The sequence below is a fragment of the Diceros bicornis genome, chromosome 39 (genome assembly GCF_020826845.1).
Source record: "Diceros bicornis minor isolate mBicDic1 chromosome 39, mDicBic1.mat.cur, whole genome shotgun sequence".
Taxonomy (NCBI): Eukaryota; Metazoa; Chordata; class Mammalia; order Perissodactyla; family Rhinocerotidae; genus Diceros; species Diceros bicornis.
The window spans coordinates 19,922,932-19,938,087 of record NC_080778.1 but is presented as its reverse complement, the minus strand read 5'-3'; the positions used below and the strand labels follow the sequence as shown (position 1 = coordinate 19,938,087).

Sequence of the window (15,156 nt, the reverse complement as noted above, 5' to 3'; positions counted from 1 at the left end):
CCTCTTTGCAGGGACTTTTTCTTGAACAGCCTACTCTTCATGCATTGCCATTCACTGAGTATAAGAGAATTAAGTATGTGAAACCAAGAACAGATCATTGGATCTGATGAATCCAGCGCTCTTTTTTAGGGTATAAGTTGAAAATAATTTCATAATAAAATAACGATCCTTCACCCAACTGTGTAATACCAATTTTTCTGAAAATCTTATAAAACCATCAAAGAAAATAAGATAGCAAAGACGCTTTCAGCAGCAAAGAAGTAAAAACACTAAACCAATCAAGATTGAAGATTTATTTATTTTTCCTAATCTTGAGCAAATCACTCCCACCCCAAGAGAATTAACATCTCATATTTTTTGACCTCTTTCTCCTTGGCCGTGGGCTGTAGAAATACCTTTTATTCCTCAGAAAGAAGGAAATTCTGTCTTTTCTCACTAATTCTCCTTCTTTGCCTTTTCCACGGACCCCTTTATAAAATTACTTTCAGCCTTCCATTGGTATGCTTTTATTGCACGAATTAAGGTCTCATGCTTACGCAAACAACCAATTAAATCTCCGGCCCTGACTCTTCTTCTAAATTCCAGTACCACATTTCTATGTACCTGCTGGACACCACCTTCTGTACTCCTTCTGGAAATTCAAGTCTACTACAGTCGGCCCTCTCTATTCATGGGTTTGCATCTGCAGACTCAACCAGCTGCAGATGGGAAGGCCTTCAATGGTTGTGTCTGTATTGAACACGTGCAGACTTTTTTTCCTTGTCATTATTCCATAAACAATATAGAATAACAACTATTTACATAATATTAGGTATTATAAGTAACCTAGAGATGATTTACAAGTATACAGTAGGATGTATGTAGGTTATATGCAAATACTATGCCATTTTATATAAGCGACTTGAGTATCTGCTGGATTTTAATATCCAGAGGGGTTGTGAAATCAATCCCCTAAGGATACCAAAGGAGAACTGAATATCCAAATGGAACTCATTACTTTCCACGTGAAGTCTTCTCCTCTTTTAGTGTTCTTCATTTCAGTTTATGGTACCATCATTCCACCCACCAGTAAACTTTACAGGCATAAATGGCACTTCTGTCTCTTACTTGGTGCCTGGGTCCAATAAGCTTCCAACTCCTCTCTGAACCTGTGTAATAACTTACCTCATCTTCCCCTCAACTTTATTCATACCATCACTTCTCTAGTTCAGGCTTCATCATTTCACATATCCACTACTGCAATATTCTCCAATCTATGCATCATATATTTAATACACTTCCAATTATTTTCTATTCCATTATTAAAACCATTCATGAGAAAAAAAGAAAAAAGGAGGAGATAATTCCAAGAAGATGGTATGCTGAATGTGACTTATTACCTTTGGCAGACAGAATGCTATGCATTCACTAAATATGGTTAATTTTATTACTGGGTTGACAGGAAGGCTACATTCCCCAGCTAATGTGGAGTCAGTTTGAAGACATATGGGTAAGTTCTGGCCAATGGAATATAGGTCAACATCATGCATGTGACTTCCAGATCAGCCTGAAAATCTCTTACAATCATCTACTCTTTGTCTCTTCCACGTTTTCTGGTTGTCACAAGAAGGAAGGATCTCTAAATGGTTGCATAGCACAAAGCTTCCCACAGCCCCTGTTGACCACAATGAGCTTTCATATGAGTGAGAAATACACTTATTGTGCTACCCTTCTAAGATCTGGCATTTGGGATTGTTTTCTAGCATTTGCCTGCCCTAATACTCTAATCCTCCCCCCGCCATTTCCAATATGTATACTATTCTTTAGCTAAATGCCTACTGGGGCAGAAGGACTGCTGGACGGTAGTGACAATTTGGGCACTATAGGAGCCTCAGCAGAGAGACCTTATACAGGGCTTTCTCTCCTGTAGGTTGGGAAACACCCAGGAGACCAGCAGCAGAAAGCACCAAGGTAAGGATCAGAATCTAGTAAATCATTAAAAGAGCTTGATTCTGAGAGATGGACTGGTAACTAGTGGAGAAAGTCAACATCAACACACATCCCTGGACCCTGTGCGATGGGATGAACACACAGTGCCCAGAGCTGAAAGAGTGCAAGAAAATCTGGAAGCAGAGAGAATACTTCCTGGTGGATCTCACAAGAAATGGCATTCTGCTTACACCTGCACTTCCAGCCCACAAGGGTGGACACTGCTGTGCCTTTCAACATTCTCAGAACTAAGCCACTTGGGGAACATAGCCAATTAGACCCGCTTCCCAAAGAGCAGCCAGAGAAAAATAACAACCCACCTAAGGAGGCACAGCAGCTATAAATAGGAAAATAGGTTAGAAGAAACCAAGTTCATTCTTGGTACATTAGAGTTGCTGAAATTGATGCACGGGGCCACTCTGTAAGTTATTCAAGTTGTTCACTACATGAGACACCTAGCCAGTAGAGCACACAGGACCTGAGATCCAGTCCTAATGTGTTTGCTAAGCCATGCACCCTCTTAAGGGCCACACACTCGCAGAGGAAGGTGCACATTTTTTATTAACAGAAAAAACACTGTCGGCGGGGCAAGTCATGTAACCATGAAACTGAGCCACCTGGAGGGAATGTCTTTTTCCCTAAGCTATGAAAAGGCACTTTTTGTGGACTAATGTGCCGCTTTGGGGAATAGCAGTGGTCCTTGAGTTACATGGCAATTTAAAAAACAACATCAAAAAAATGATAACAGCATTGCTTTAATTTATAGTGCAACACACAAATTCTGGAGTGAAATCATGACTTCCCAACTAAATATACTTTACATTTAAATATGCCACTAATTCTTACAGAAGTAATGACCTGGAATACTAAGTATAAGTAATATCTCCAAACACGTAGCTTAAATACAAAGAGAGAACTCATGATCAAAAAAAAAATTAGACTTAGAAGACAGATTTTGAAGAAATAAAATTCAAATGAGTCCATTTATTCATTTATTCAATTAATAATTTTTAAATATTATGTATGAGGAAATTTTCTAAGAGTTTGGAATAAATCAGTGGACAAAAAGAGACAATAATCCTTGCTCTCTTGGATGTTACATGCTAGTGAGGAGAAACAGACAAGAAATAGTAAACATAATAATTTATATAGTATTTTAGTAGGGATGGATTGGGGGAGTGCTGAAGATTATATAATTTTAGAGAACCTCTTTAAGAAAAAGAATTCAAACTAACGGCTCCTCCTCTTCTGCTTCTTATCCTCTTACCTGTCTTTACTGAATAATTTAGTCTAAAATCATTAGCAGAGCTGAACAAGGTAAATGACCACGCACAAGGAGAGGGGAGTATATTCCCAAAAGGAATGAGCACACCTAGTGTACAATCTTGGTCTCTAAGAACCTCTCTCCCCTATAGGGAATCAGCGTTCCTTAAAGAAGTGGTTGGTCCAGGGCTGACTCAAGGAAAAATAAAAAATGAGCCTGGAATATCTTATTGCACAAGAAACTAAACAAATGCTCAAAGAAAAATGAAAACTCAGAAAAGGTACAAGGAGGTCAGTGAGAAGAGTCTCCCACTGGCCAAAATTGGACAATTTAAGCATCAAAATGAATAATGATAATAAATGAATATAGCCAATTGTATAAAATAGGAAATCATGAGTCCATATAGGCATAAATAAACAAATTAATAAATTGAAATACTGATTAGGAATGGGTCCTAAATTACTTCCTGGAAAAACGAAGAGAAAAGATTAATTTTCCAGTGAAAGAGCCTGGCAAACACCAACTTAAGTGATCAACGTTAATATCATCACTAATGAGACAAAGCACAGTTGTGTCCACATGACAGGATCCAATGAGAATAAACTCACTACTGTGACATTGCTGCCAAGAACTCTCAACCAGAATCTAATTACCAAAAAATTGGACAAATCAAATGGAGCGGCATTCCACAAAATGAATGGCCTATAATCTTCAAAAGTGTGAAGATCCTGAAAGTAAAAGTTTCTTAAAATAAATTAAAAAAAAAAAAAAAACTGATCCAGACTGAAGGAGATTGAAGGACACATGACAAATAAATGAAACATGTGATCCTGAACTGTATCTTTTTGCTGTAAAGGTCATTACTGGCACAATAGGGAAAATTGAATGAAGTTTGAAGATTCAATGGTAACAATGCATGGATGTTAATTTCTTGAGTTTTATCACTGCACAGTGACTATATAGGAGAATGTCTTCTTATGTAGTAAATATACACTAACATTTTTGAGAATAATATAGTATAATGCTAGCAACTCAAATAATTCAAGAAAAATAAGTATTTTGTGCTGTACTTGCAACTTTCTGTATATTTGAGGGTTTTGCAAAAGAGAAAATTTTAAAATAATTTAAAAATACAAAATTAGGTAGGAAAGTGAAAATTTAGAATGTGAAATTAATCAGAGGTATAAAAGATATTATACATAACATACCATAGCAGTTTTACAATTAAGTATCTAATATATCTCTGTAATATTTTTTCCTACCTGTTTTAGCTTCATATCCTTTGATTGCCTTCTCATCTAACAATTCTTGATATAATTTTCTATAGAGAGGATACAAAGATAAATTAATCTTTCTCTAATAATATTGATGATTTTTAAAAAATAATTGATAGTTGAGAAAATTTCTCTCAGCTTCAAAACTTGTCATGGATAATTAGCACCCATTGTCAAAAATAACAGACATTTTTGACATTTTATGCCACAATATTTTATTTTTGGGGGTGAAATTTTGGCTTTCTCTTACATATGGATTTTGTATTGTCCATAATTTTGAAAATATATATACAAATTTAACCTGAAATTTAAGTATGCACAAGACATTTTGAATACGTTTTGAAATTACCGCTATGTGTACTGATCTACAGAACTATGTGATCAAATTACCCTTTTATTACATTGACTCATTAATAAGTATAGGTGGGATTTTGGTCACTGGAAATAGTTTATCTTCAGGTTAGTTGACTGTGTGGGTGGCAGTCTTGCATACCATTTTATCCAGATCCACCAGACTTCAATAAAACAAGATATATCATATACGCTAAAATACAATCTAATACATTGCAATGGCTACATTAAACACCCATCTTCTCACACAAACATGCTACTCTTTGTAGTCTCACTACAGAATTATGCACTAAAATACAGAAATTAATAAATTCTATTTTGTGTGATTCCAACAGATCATAAAAAATCATAAAAAATGATATATTTATAATGCTTTATCAAGTATACTTCTATACTTCTAACAAAACCACACTTCATTTATTCCTAGGTGTTCAGAAGAAACAATTATATTTACAATTACACTTACAATTTAACCCATCTGATGATGGGAAGAAATTCCACAGGCCAGCTTCTTGATCTGTGGTTTTAAAGGTCACTTCTCTCTCACTGCCAACATGGCCTCAGTGCCAGTTGCTGAAGGACACATTCATATTTTGGTAGGAGTGTGAACCTACCCCTTTGGATAACAATGATAAGTAGGTTGGCACAACTGCTGCTGACAGCATACCTGGAAGCTAGTCATACACCAGGATGGCTAGCAACAATGTAGCAGAACTGAAACTGACTGCAAAACACGTAAATATATCCCGTTAATCTCCAACTCAAATACTCAACTCAATTTCCCCTTGGGCTGATCCCCTGAGTCCCCCAGTCATTCTAGCTCCACTTGAAATGAGGATTAATTTTGATGAAAGGGAAATCCTTGAGAAACGTCTGTAATGTCTCTGGTGCATGTGTGCATAAATGAATGAATGAATGAATAAATTGACCAACCAACCTACCAACCATTGAGATCTTAAGATAGAATAAAATGAAAAGGAGAGAGCAGAGTGGCGATAACAATAGAATATCAGGGGTAATATATGTAGTAATAAAGATTTATGTAATAAACTAAGAATTAATAGAACAATGAGAATATCCTGTGAGGAAAATGTTAATGATTTCCAGAACTACGCTGCCTATTCTATCTCAGTAAGACACAGGAGTTAAACAGTAAAGTTAAGAGTACTGGGGATGGGGACATACTGGAGATGATTTACTAAAACTTATGAGAAGATGTAAGTCTATCTTTATATAAACTCTTTCAGTGAAAAGAAAAATAAGGAATACTTCCCAAATCATTTTATGGAGGTACAATAACCATGAAATAAAAATTAACCCTGGAGAGTAACAGAGAAGAAAATTATAGTTTATTCCCTTACTCATGAACACAGAATCAAAAATTTTAAACCAATTTAAGTAAAAATAATGTATCAATTTATTTTTAAACAGCATCGTGACTAAGATGGGTTTATTCAATGAACACAAAATGCTTTGTATATGAGAATGTCAACATAATTCACCGCACCAGCAGATTAGAGGAGAAAAATTATTATCTCACCAGATATATTGACACCATTTGTTTAAAAAATCAGCACCTATTCATGATTAACCATCTTAGGAAACTAGGAATAGAAACAAAACTGAATGTAATAAAGGCTATTTATCAAAAATCAATTGCTAAAAACATACTTGAAGAAGAGTTCTCAGGAAAATTGTTTTTAAAATCAGGATCAAAACAGACATCATCACTACTTTTCAGAATTGAGAATCTTGCTGGTGGAGTCATACTAAATAAAGGCATAAATGAATAAATAGGAAATTAGGAAAGAAATAACAGAACTGCCAATACTTGATGATGGCTACAAAAAAATAACAAGAATTAGTAAGAGTTGAACAAAATTGATGAATAGAAGATAAATTTATAAATTTCTACTCCAAAGCAATACATTTTAGAAAATGTAACATCAAAGGATACATTTATAATAGCGCAAAAATACAGGGCACATTGAAGAAATCTAAAAAGAAAATCACTTTTCCCCACAATTAATCTATACATTCAACACAATTCCAATCAAACTCCAAGTAAGATTTTGACTAGAGATTGACAAATCAATTCCAAAATTTATGTGAAAAAGGGCCTTGAATGATTTTAAGTATTTTGAAAGATCTATGAAGTTATTTCAAGACTTATTTTAAGTTATAGTAGTTAAGACTGTAAGGTTGTTATATGCACAAACAAAGAGATCTGTATTACAAAACAGAGTATACTGGAACAGACCACAAATGAAGAGAAACAATTTATAACAGAGATGATATTGCAGATTAGGATGAATTATTCAATAAATGGTACTGGGAAAAATGGTTATTCACAGTGGGAGAAAAAAATAAAACTGTGTCCCTACCTCATACCACGTACAAAAATCAGTTCTAGGCAAAATAAATTTTAAAAAGTAAAACTGTAAACTTATAGAAAATAGTAAATAAAATATATTTATGACATTGTAGTACGGAAGGGCTTTTTAACCAATGCCCCCAAAACAAAACTCATAAAGGAATAAATGGACAAATTTATCTACAATAAAAATGAAAATCGTTACACATCAAGAGACACAAAATGTGAAAATACAATCTATAGGCCAGAATGGATTGGTATCCAATATAGAAATTAATAAAAACAAATATGAAAGCAATTCACTAAAAGTAGGACAAATGATACATAGAGCAATTCACAGAAGAGGAATCCTACAAAACCAATAACTGTTGAACAGCTGCTCAACCCCCTCAGCAATCAGGAAAATACAAACTAAAATGATAAGATATTATTTCTTATGCAATCATATTGGCAACATTTTAAACACCAGGCAATATCAAGGCATGGTGAGAACACAGAACAAGAAGAATTCACGCAGTTGGTGGTAGTGTACATATGTTCAACCATTTTGGGAGTAATTGACAATATCTAGTAAAGTTGAAAAAACACATCCATCAACCCAGCAGCTTAACTCTAGAGAAAAAGCTCCTATACACGCACAAGAAGACATAGAAGTATTATTTGAAATAAGGAAATTAATGGAAATAACTTAAATCTCCATGAAGAGTGAAAAAGAAAAACAAACCATGGGAGAGTCATACAGTGGGAGGCTCTACATGAGTGATACATGAGGGTGGATACAGGATGGTTTCAGTGAGCCACTGACATTTAAATTGTTCAACTCCTAAATCTATGCAATATTAAGATCAACTCGGTGTAATTTATTTTACTAGATTTTAACTAACAACGTAGTCTGTAAAACATATAACCGGCAGAGCTATTTCTGTTGTTGAAGGCCTGAGCTAGTGCAAATCCTTTCACAGACATGCCCCTATTCAAGTGTTGAATGGGCAACATTGTGTGAACATGCTCTTTGAATCAGATCCTGCAAGGTCATAAGGAACTTGGATGAGTCTATGAGAAACAGAGAAAGTGATTCTTAGTGATGCAATCATATACCACGTTGCTAAGAACTTCTGTGGCTTTCTCTCTGGCTAGAGAGAAGCCTAGTCATGCTTGACGGCCTGGTTGATGGCCCAAATGCTCTTCCTCCAAAACTTGCAACACAAAAATACACACATACACAAACACACCACTTCATTGCTAAGGAACCAGGAAGAAATATTAGTAGAAAATCCACTAATAAGTATGTGACACCAACAAGATCAAAATGGATCAGTTCAAATAAGCGTCTGAATGAAAAAAGACTGTGTTGCTTGCATCCAGTTTTCCTGCATTTCCACCTGGTGTGCCAACCTTAGTACATCAAGTAGGCAGCGTGCATTTTGAAGAGGGTAGAAGTCTTATTTTACACGCAAGGGTAAGGTAATTTTATATCTGCTCTAAAAGTGGATTAAGTAGTTACAGACAATTGTTAAGCTACTGAAATAATCGTGAAGAAGAATGGATGGAAGAAGAGATCCTTGCAACAAACCCGTGTTAATTACCCTTGCAGCTGGGAGATCAATTTGCATAGAGTCTTTGAAGCCTGTCGGGTAAGAATTGAACCACTGAGCTGCTACATTTGATAATCCAGCCCTTGAGCTTATTTGTTTTCCCCTGAAGATGTTGTTTCTGCCTACCAGGGAGCTTTACTCACATAAACGTCCTCATTTCTAATTAATTTGCTCCCGTACTTAGCGCGCGCACACACGTTCGTGACTTTTAAATACATTATTAACAAAATATTATCAAAAGCATGGATATTGTTAATTACATATAGAAAAGAAGAAAACATTTGTATACTGTAAGTTTTAGGTTTAGTTCTTAAAACCTGAGAACTCAAGAAGTGTTCTGAGACATTTGTAGATTTGCAGTTGGCTAATGATAATGATAATTGTAAATGGCTTTACCTGTATTGACTTATTTCATATTCACCCAGCCATAAGAAGTAGGTAATACACCTTTCCTCATTTTACCCAAAGGAAAACTGAGCCACGGAGAACTACAATAAATTGACCAAAGTCACTCAATTAAGGAAATGACAGGGTCAGGATTTTAATCTGATTATCAGCACGTTCTCTGATCCACTCTACCTTCTCTCTCCTAAAAAGTCTACACTGTAATGCCTTTCCTAAAGGGTAAGATTCTCTCTATTTAATCATATTAATTTAAACAGAAACAGAAGCATAGGAACTCACGGTTATTACTAATATTTATGCATTGAAATAGTGCGTTCCTTTCTGGATTCTGAAAATTAAAAGTCTAAGAGAGGTACTATAGAGAATAAGGAATACAGAAAAATTATGAAAAAAAACTAAGAAATTTAATGGAACTCTACTAAGGTTAATGATGTTTTTAGAAAATGTAGCAAAAATATGGCTACGAATTACTCAATTAATTAAAAAATTAGAGTTGAGAATCATGAAAAAATAATAGATACATACCTTAACTTAAAACATGTAATCTATATTCTTTCACCAATATTTTGACAGTTGGACAAGTCCTCTTCTTTGGGTATTGATCTCTGATAGGGTTCCAGTCATCTTTCTTGCATAACCGAATCTAATTAAAAAAAAAAAATTCAGTTTTATCTGATTGCAAAATCTTCTAGAATTTTCCAGAAATTTTCCCATCATTCACAGTGGTTTTGATCCCACCGAATTCAACTTGCCTTTACCAAACTTTTACAAAGTAGTTAATTTAGTTTTCCTGAAAACAACAAATATTTTCCCATTTATATTTTATAATTTGCATAATAGTCAATTAAATTTCATAATTAGTAATGTAAGAATAGTGGCATGATTTTGAGAAAAAATAAAACAGATTATTGGCAGTCATAGAAGTTACCTAGTAGACGTGTACACAGGGAGAGCAGATGCAGGAGCAGTTTACTAGCCATGAGGACAAACGAGCTACAGACATCGGCCAGCAGCAGGTATTTCAGAGGGAACAGAGATCCCTGGAGAATCAGAAAGCCTGCGAAATACTGGTAAGTTCAGAATTTCTTCTGTATGCACAAAATCCTTGGAAGAAAAACAACTATTGAGTCATTTACTATTTTGTGTGTAGAGTAATGTAACTGCATACCAGTGCTCATGAGGTTACCTGTGTGTATTTGTCATGTATTTCTATGTTCACGTCACAGAAACCGAACTGAAATAAGCTTAAGTGTTAAGAAAAATTTATTAAAACAAAGAACCTAGAGGGATGGGCTGGAGTTTGCCACATAGTTAGCATAATTAAGATGAGGCTAGGTGAAGATAACTCCAGCCCAGAGAGGCAAAGTATAGCCTAAAACGTGGCTACATTTGGATAATTAGGAAGTTGTTATTGTCTTAGAAAAAAGAAAACAATTACTAAGTGCACTCTCTTATGTGACCTTATGACATTAATTCCTCTAATTTGCATAATATGCCATTAAATTTCATAATTACAAATGCGAGAATGTTGGCATATTTGTGGGGGAAAAAAATCCAACTGACACTCAGTAATCATAGAAGTCCCCTGGTTGAAGAGTACACTTGCAGGCAGGGATTAGTATTAGAGTAGCTTATTGGCCATGGTCATCCAGTGCCCACTTGGGATCAGACTGCAGAGAAATTTCTCCACGTGCAGAGGAATTGGGCTCCATGAGTTCTGCCTTACATTCTTGCAGTTCTAGTATTCTGAAATTCCAAGAATCCTAGAAAAAGATCTAATCACCCAATCTTGGGTTGAATATCCATCAGTAGATCCATCACCGAAGTTGCCTGAATGTGGTTCTAGTTCTGCGGCAGAATATTTATATTTATATAATATATAAACATTTATAAATATTTACAACAGATGTATAGTTATATCCACTGTTAAAAGAGTAGGTTCTTCACGGGAAAATTAAAGCTCTGCTCACAACTGAAGTTCAAATATATAAACACATGTGGTAGATTTGGGAAGAGTCTAACCAAGTCAGAGTAGTGAGACCCTCAAGCCAAGTCACCCCTAACGAAGGAAAGAATCATGCAGGATGGAATATTCTCCATAGAAAGGATTTGTTGTTAAAGGGCTGAGGGTGAAACTGTACTTAAAGCCACATAATTCTAGCCTCAGATGCCTATATGGACTAGGCTAGCAAGGTGTCTGTAGTAAAATGGAAAGAATTCTATTAAAAAATCACAGCACAAGACTCTGACCTGCTGGATACGCCCAATGACCTGACTCTCTTCATTTCTTTTAGGTTACGCAATCTTGAACTGGTATTACAAATTAGTCTTCTGTTATGGAATCTAAGAAGGTGATTCTAGCACAACCCAGGTGAACAGAGTGAGAATTCAAGGAGAATGTGAGCAATACGTTGTAGGGTAACTTCAGGGACAGAGTGGAATTACTAGCATTCAGGTCTGAGAAGCTAGAAAAATGCCTACGTGAGCCAGAAAAGGAGAAGGTGTAGTGCTCCACAGGCAGAGAATGAGGATATAATATGCCAAAAAATTTTCTATGAAAATAAATTAATCTTAGCCTGCTAAAATTCAACAATATATAGACTCCATGAAAGAAGATATGAACGATGAAATGATAAGAATATAAATTGAGATAAAAATGAGATGTCTGAATGAGAGGAAGAAATTCATAAGGGAAATAGACACGATAAGAAAGGTTAAAAAGGAAAATAAGAATATAATGATTTGAATAATTAATGTTTGATTTAATAGATTTCTTTTTATTAAACTTTACTTTCTAAGAGAACATCTTCTAAAGCAGCCTTTGGAATATTTATAAAAACTAATCTTGTAATAAGACACAAAGAAACCTACAAAACAAACACACAGAAAGCAGATATAATACTGACAATAATCTTTGTCTAAAATGCAATAAAATAACAAATTAACAACAACAACAAAACAAAGAAACCAATATGGCAGATTTTTCTGTTTTGATTTTCACATAAAATCCTAGGGTCAAAGGAAAAATCAAAGCTAAGTGTTTACAATTAGAAAGAATATTATATAGTCTATTTTTCATAATTCAAAATGCTAAACAAATATTAAACAAGGAAAACTAAAATAAAATTATTTCAATACCTGAAAATAAATTCCATTTCAATAAACTAGAAAAAGACAAAATAAGCATAAGAAGATTAGGAATAAGAAATTAATAATATATGAGAAATTATCTTTTTTAAATAAAAAATCAGACTAGGAATAAATATTTTAAAATAATGATAAAATAGACAAACAGTTGAATTTATTAAGACAGAAAAATCTACATACACATCATTATAGGCAAGAAAGAGGTTACAACCACAGGACAGAAGAGGGCAAATAATTAAAATATTTCCCCATATAAAAACTGTGATAACCTAGAAAAAACTGGTGGCTAGATTATTGAAAAAAAAATATTTAAAAGAAAAAATTAACAAGTAAGGTCCTTGCGCTTTCCAAGGGTGTTTGTTCATTCCTGAACATAGAAAGTATAGAATATTCTTAAATTATTAATTTTGTGAAGCTAGCATTACCCAGACTACAACCATGACAAAAACAGACAAGGCAAACAAACGAACAAGTTTTTAAAATATCTGATCTTGGATTGAGAAAGACTTCTTTAAGCATAAACATAAAGATAGAATCTTTTAAGGAAACCTTAGAAACATTTATATGCATAAAAGTTTCACACTTCCATACATCAAATAATATTATAAACAAAACTTAAAATTTAAATCTAAAAGCAAAAGAAAATCTGGAAAACTATATGGAAGGAGCGTTAACAAGGCTTAATTGTATTGCTCTCTATAAAGCCCTAAGAAATTGGTATGACTCAGAAAAGATTGAGGTGAGAATAGAAGCAGAAATTTGACATAAGTAAAACAAAAGAAACAAAACAACAGTAAACATATGAAATGGTGTTCAATTTCACTGCTAAAGACAGCAATACAATTGTAACCAACAAAAGAGCATTGCAATCAGTAGAATAAGCTTATAACTTACAATACCCACAGTAGGCAACATTTCAGTGAAATAAAACATCCACTGCTGGTGAGTGTGCACTCAGAGAAAAGTTCGGAAAGACACTTGACAAGTCACGAGAGGTAATATCATTACCTGAATGATTACATTTCTAGAAACGCAGTCTATCAAAAATCATTTAAAATACACGAACAGATTTATGCACTAAATATTTATTATATTGTTATTTATAATATCAAAAAGAAACAAGAAACAAGTTTTAATCTTCTTTAAAAATGGATTGATTAAATAAAGGATGGAGTGCTAAAGTAATGAAATATCAAGTAGTCTTTAAAAGAGGAGCTTTCTCTTCAAATGACACCTCGATGACAATGGAACAGCAAAACAGAATACTGACATAAGCAGATCCCCATCAGCTCAGCCCTCTCTGGCCCTCAGTCTCCATCTGCCCTCATGGTGGCCTGTAAAGCACCCTTATTTGAAAATAGCTGCTTTAGAACAATATTTAGTGAGAAATAAAAGTTTATAGATTAAATATTAAGCAAAAAATAAACTGGTTATAAAAATAATATTGACAGTTTAAATATGTACATATATGCATAAAATGGTTTACCTATTTCTGTAATACCTGGTGGGGTGAATTTTTTAACATTTTCTTTTGTGTTAATACAACATGCGTTTTTGTGTGTTTTTCTGTATTTTTCCAACACATAGGGGGAGGCTGTATTATATTTTGGCAGGAAAATGAAAGCAGAAACCCCTCACAAAGAGCCTGATTGCATGAACTATATACACAGAAGTGGGGATTTGGGGTATAGAAAGGGTGACCCTGAATTGTAGCAATACCAGCTTAGTGACCTTTATTTGAATCTGGCAGTAGCACCTTTTTCTGTGAAACCCCTCCACAGGCTTTTGTGGAACTTACAAAACGAATTTTCCTCTCTGACCAAAGAAGCAAAGAAGAGATTTATTTTCCTCCACTGCAGCCTGGAAAGCACTTTGTTATTTCTTGTGTAATTGGAAGGAAATGATCACACAATTAGAAGAATATTGATTGAGACATTCCCAAGATAAGCACAACAGAATATTAGAAACGGCTGAGAGAAAAATTACTCATCTAATCTTGGATAAATTACTATATTTATATTTCCCTGTGCTTCCATTTAGTAATTTATAAAATTGAATAATCATATATATGTAACTCAAGGGTGAACTTTCCCATGTCTCTTATGGGTCATCTCCCTCTAGAATATGTGAAGAAAGGATAAGTTTGTTAGGCAGTTTGTCACATGTCTGCTCCATAGCTGTCACTTGTTATTCAAAATTTTTGTTCTCAGTTCTTCTGCAGAGCACTGTTCACTTCCTGTCAATTTCAGTCTAGACCAGCATGGTTAAACGTAGATATACATGAGCCATATATATAATTTTATATTTTTTAGTAGCCACATTAAGAATCATAAAAAGAAATAAGTAAAATTATTTTAATAAAATATATTATTTATGCTAATATATTCCAAATACTAGTATTTCAATAATTAATCAATAAAAAATATTGAGATACATTTTACTTTCATACTGAGTTTTGAAATTGAGTGTATATGATATGCATATAGCACATCTTAACTCAGACTAGCCATGGTTCAAGTTCTCAGTAGAACGTGTCCCTGGTGGCTGCCATATTGGTTAGCACAGCTCCAGGACTTCTCCCTGTTTTTCAGCTATTTCCTCCTCTGCTATTTCCTCCAACTCTATCTGGAGCTATGTAACAACCTCTGACTTCTTTTCAAATCTCTTCCATACAAAGCTCTAAACTTGCATCAGAAGAATTCAACAAATCCAGGTGGAAATACAACACATGAGGTAAGTAAAATAAAAGAGTATGCACATTACTTCAAGAAAAAGTGG

At 34.2% G+C, this 15,156-nt stretch overlaps 1 long non-coding RNA gene across 10 annotated transcripts in view; it reads right to left on the bottom strand.

The window, feature by feature from the left end:
• LOC131399714 (uncharacterized) overlaps positions 1-15,156 on the bottom strand; it is a 180,125-nt gene that overhangs the window by 57,962 nt on the left and 107,007 nt on the right. For 4 of the 10 annotated variants that reach the window (XR_009217205.1, XR_009217203.1, XR_009217210.1 and 1 more), the window contains exons 1-2: positions 10,160-11,031; positions 9,757-9,874 (exon numbers count right to left, since the gene is read on the bottom strand). This is a non-coding gene — a long non-coding RNA (uncharacterized LOC131399714). Of the gene's footprint in view, positions 1-4,403; positions 4,554-9,756; positions 9,875-10,159; positions 11,032-15,156 lie in introns of those variants that run through there. The other 6 variants (XR_009217202.1, XR_009217204.1, XR_009217207.1 and 3 more) reach the window with 3 other exon arrangements.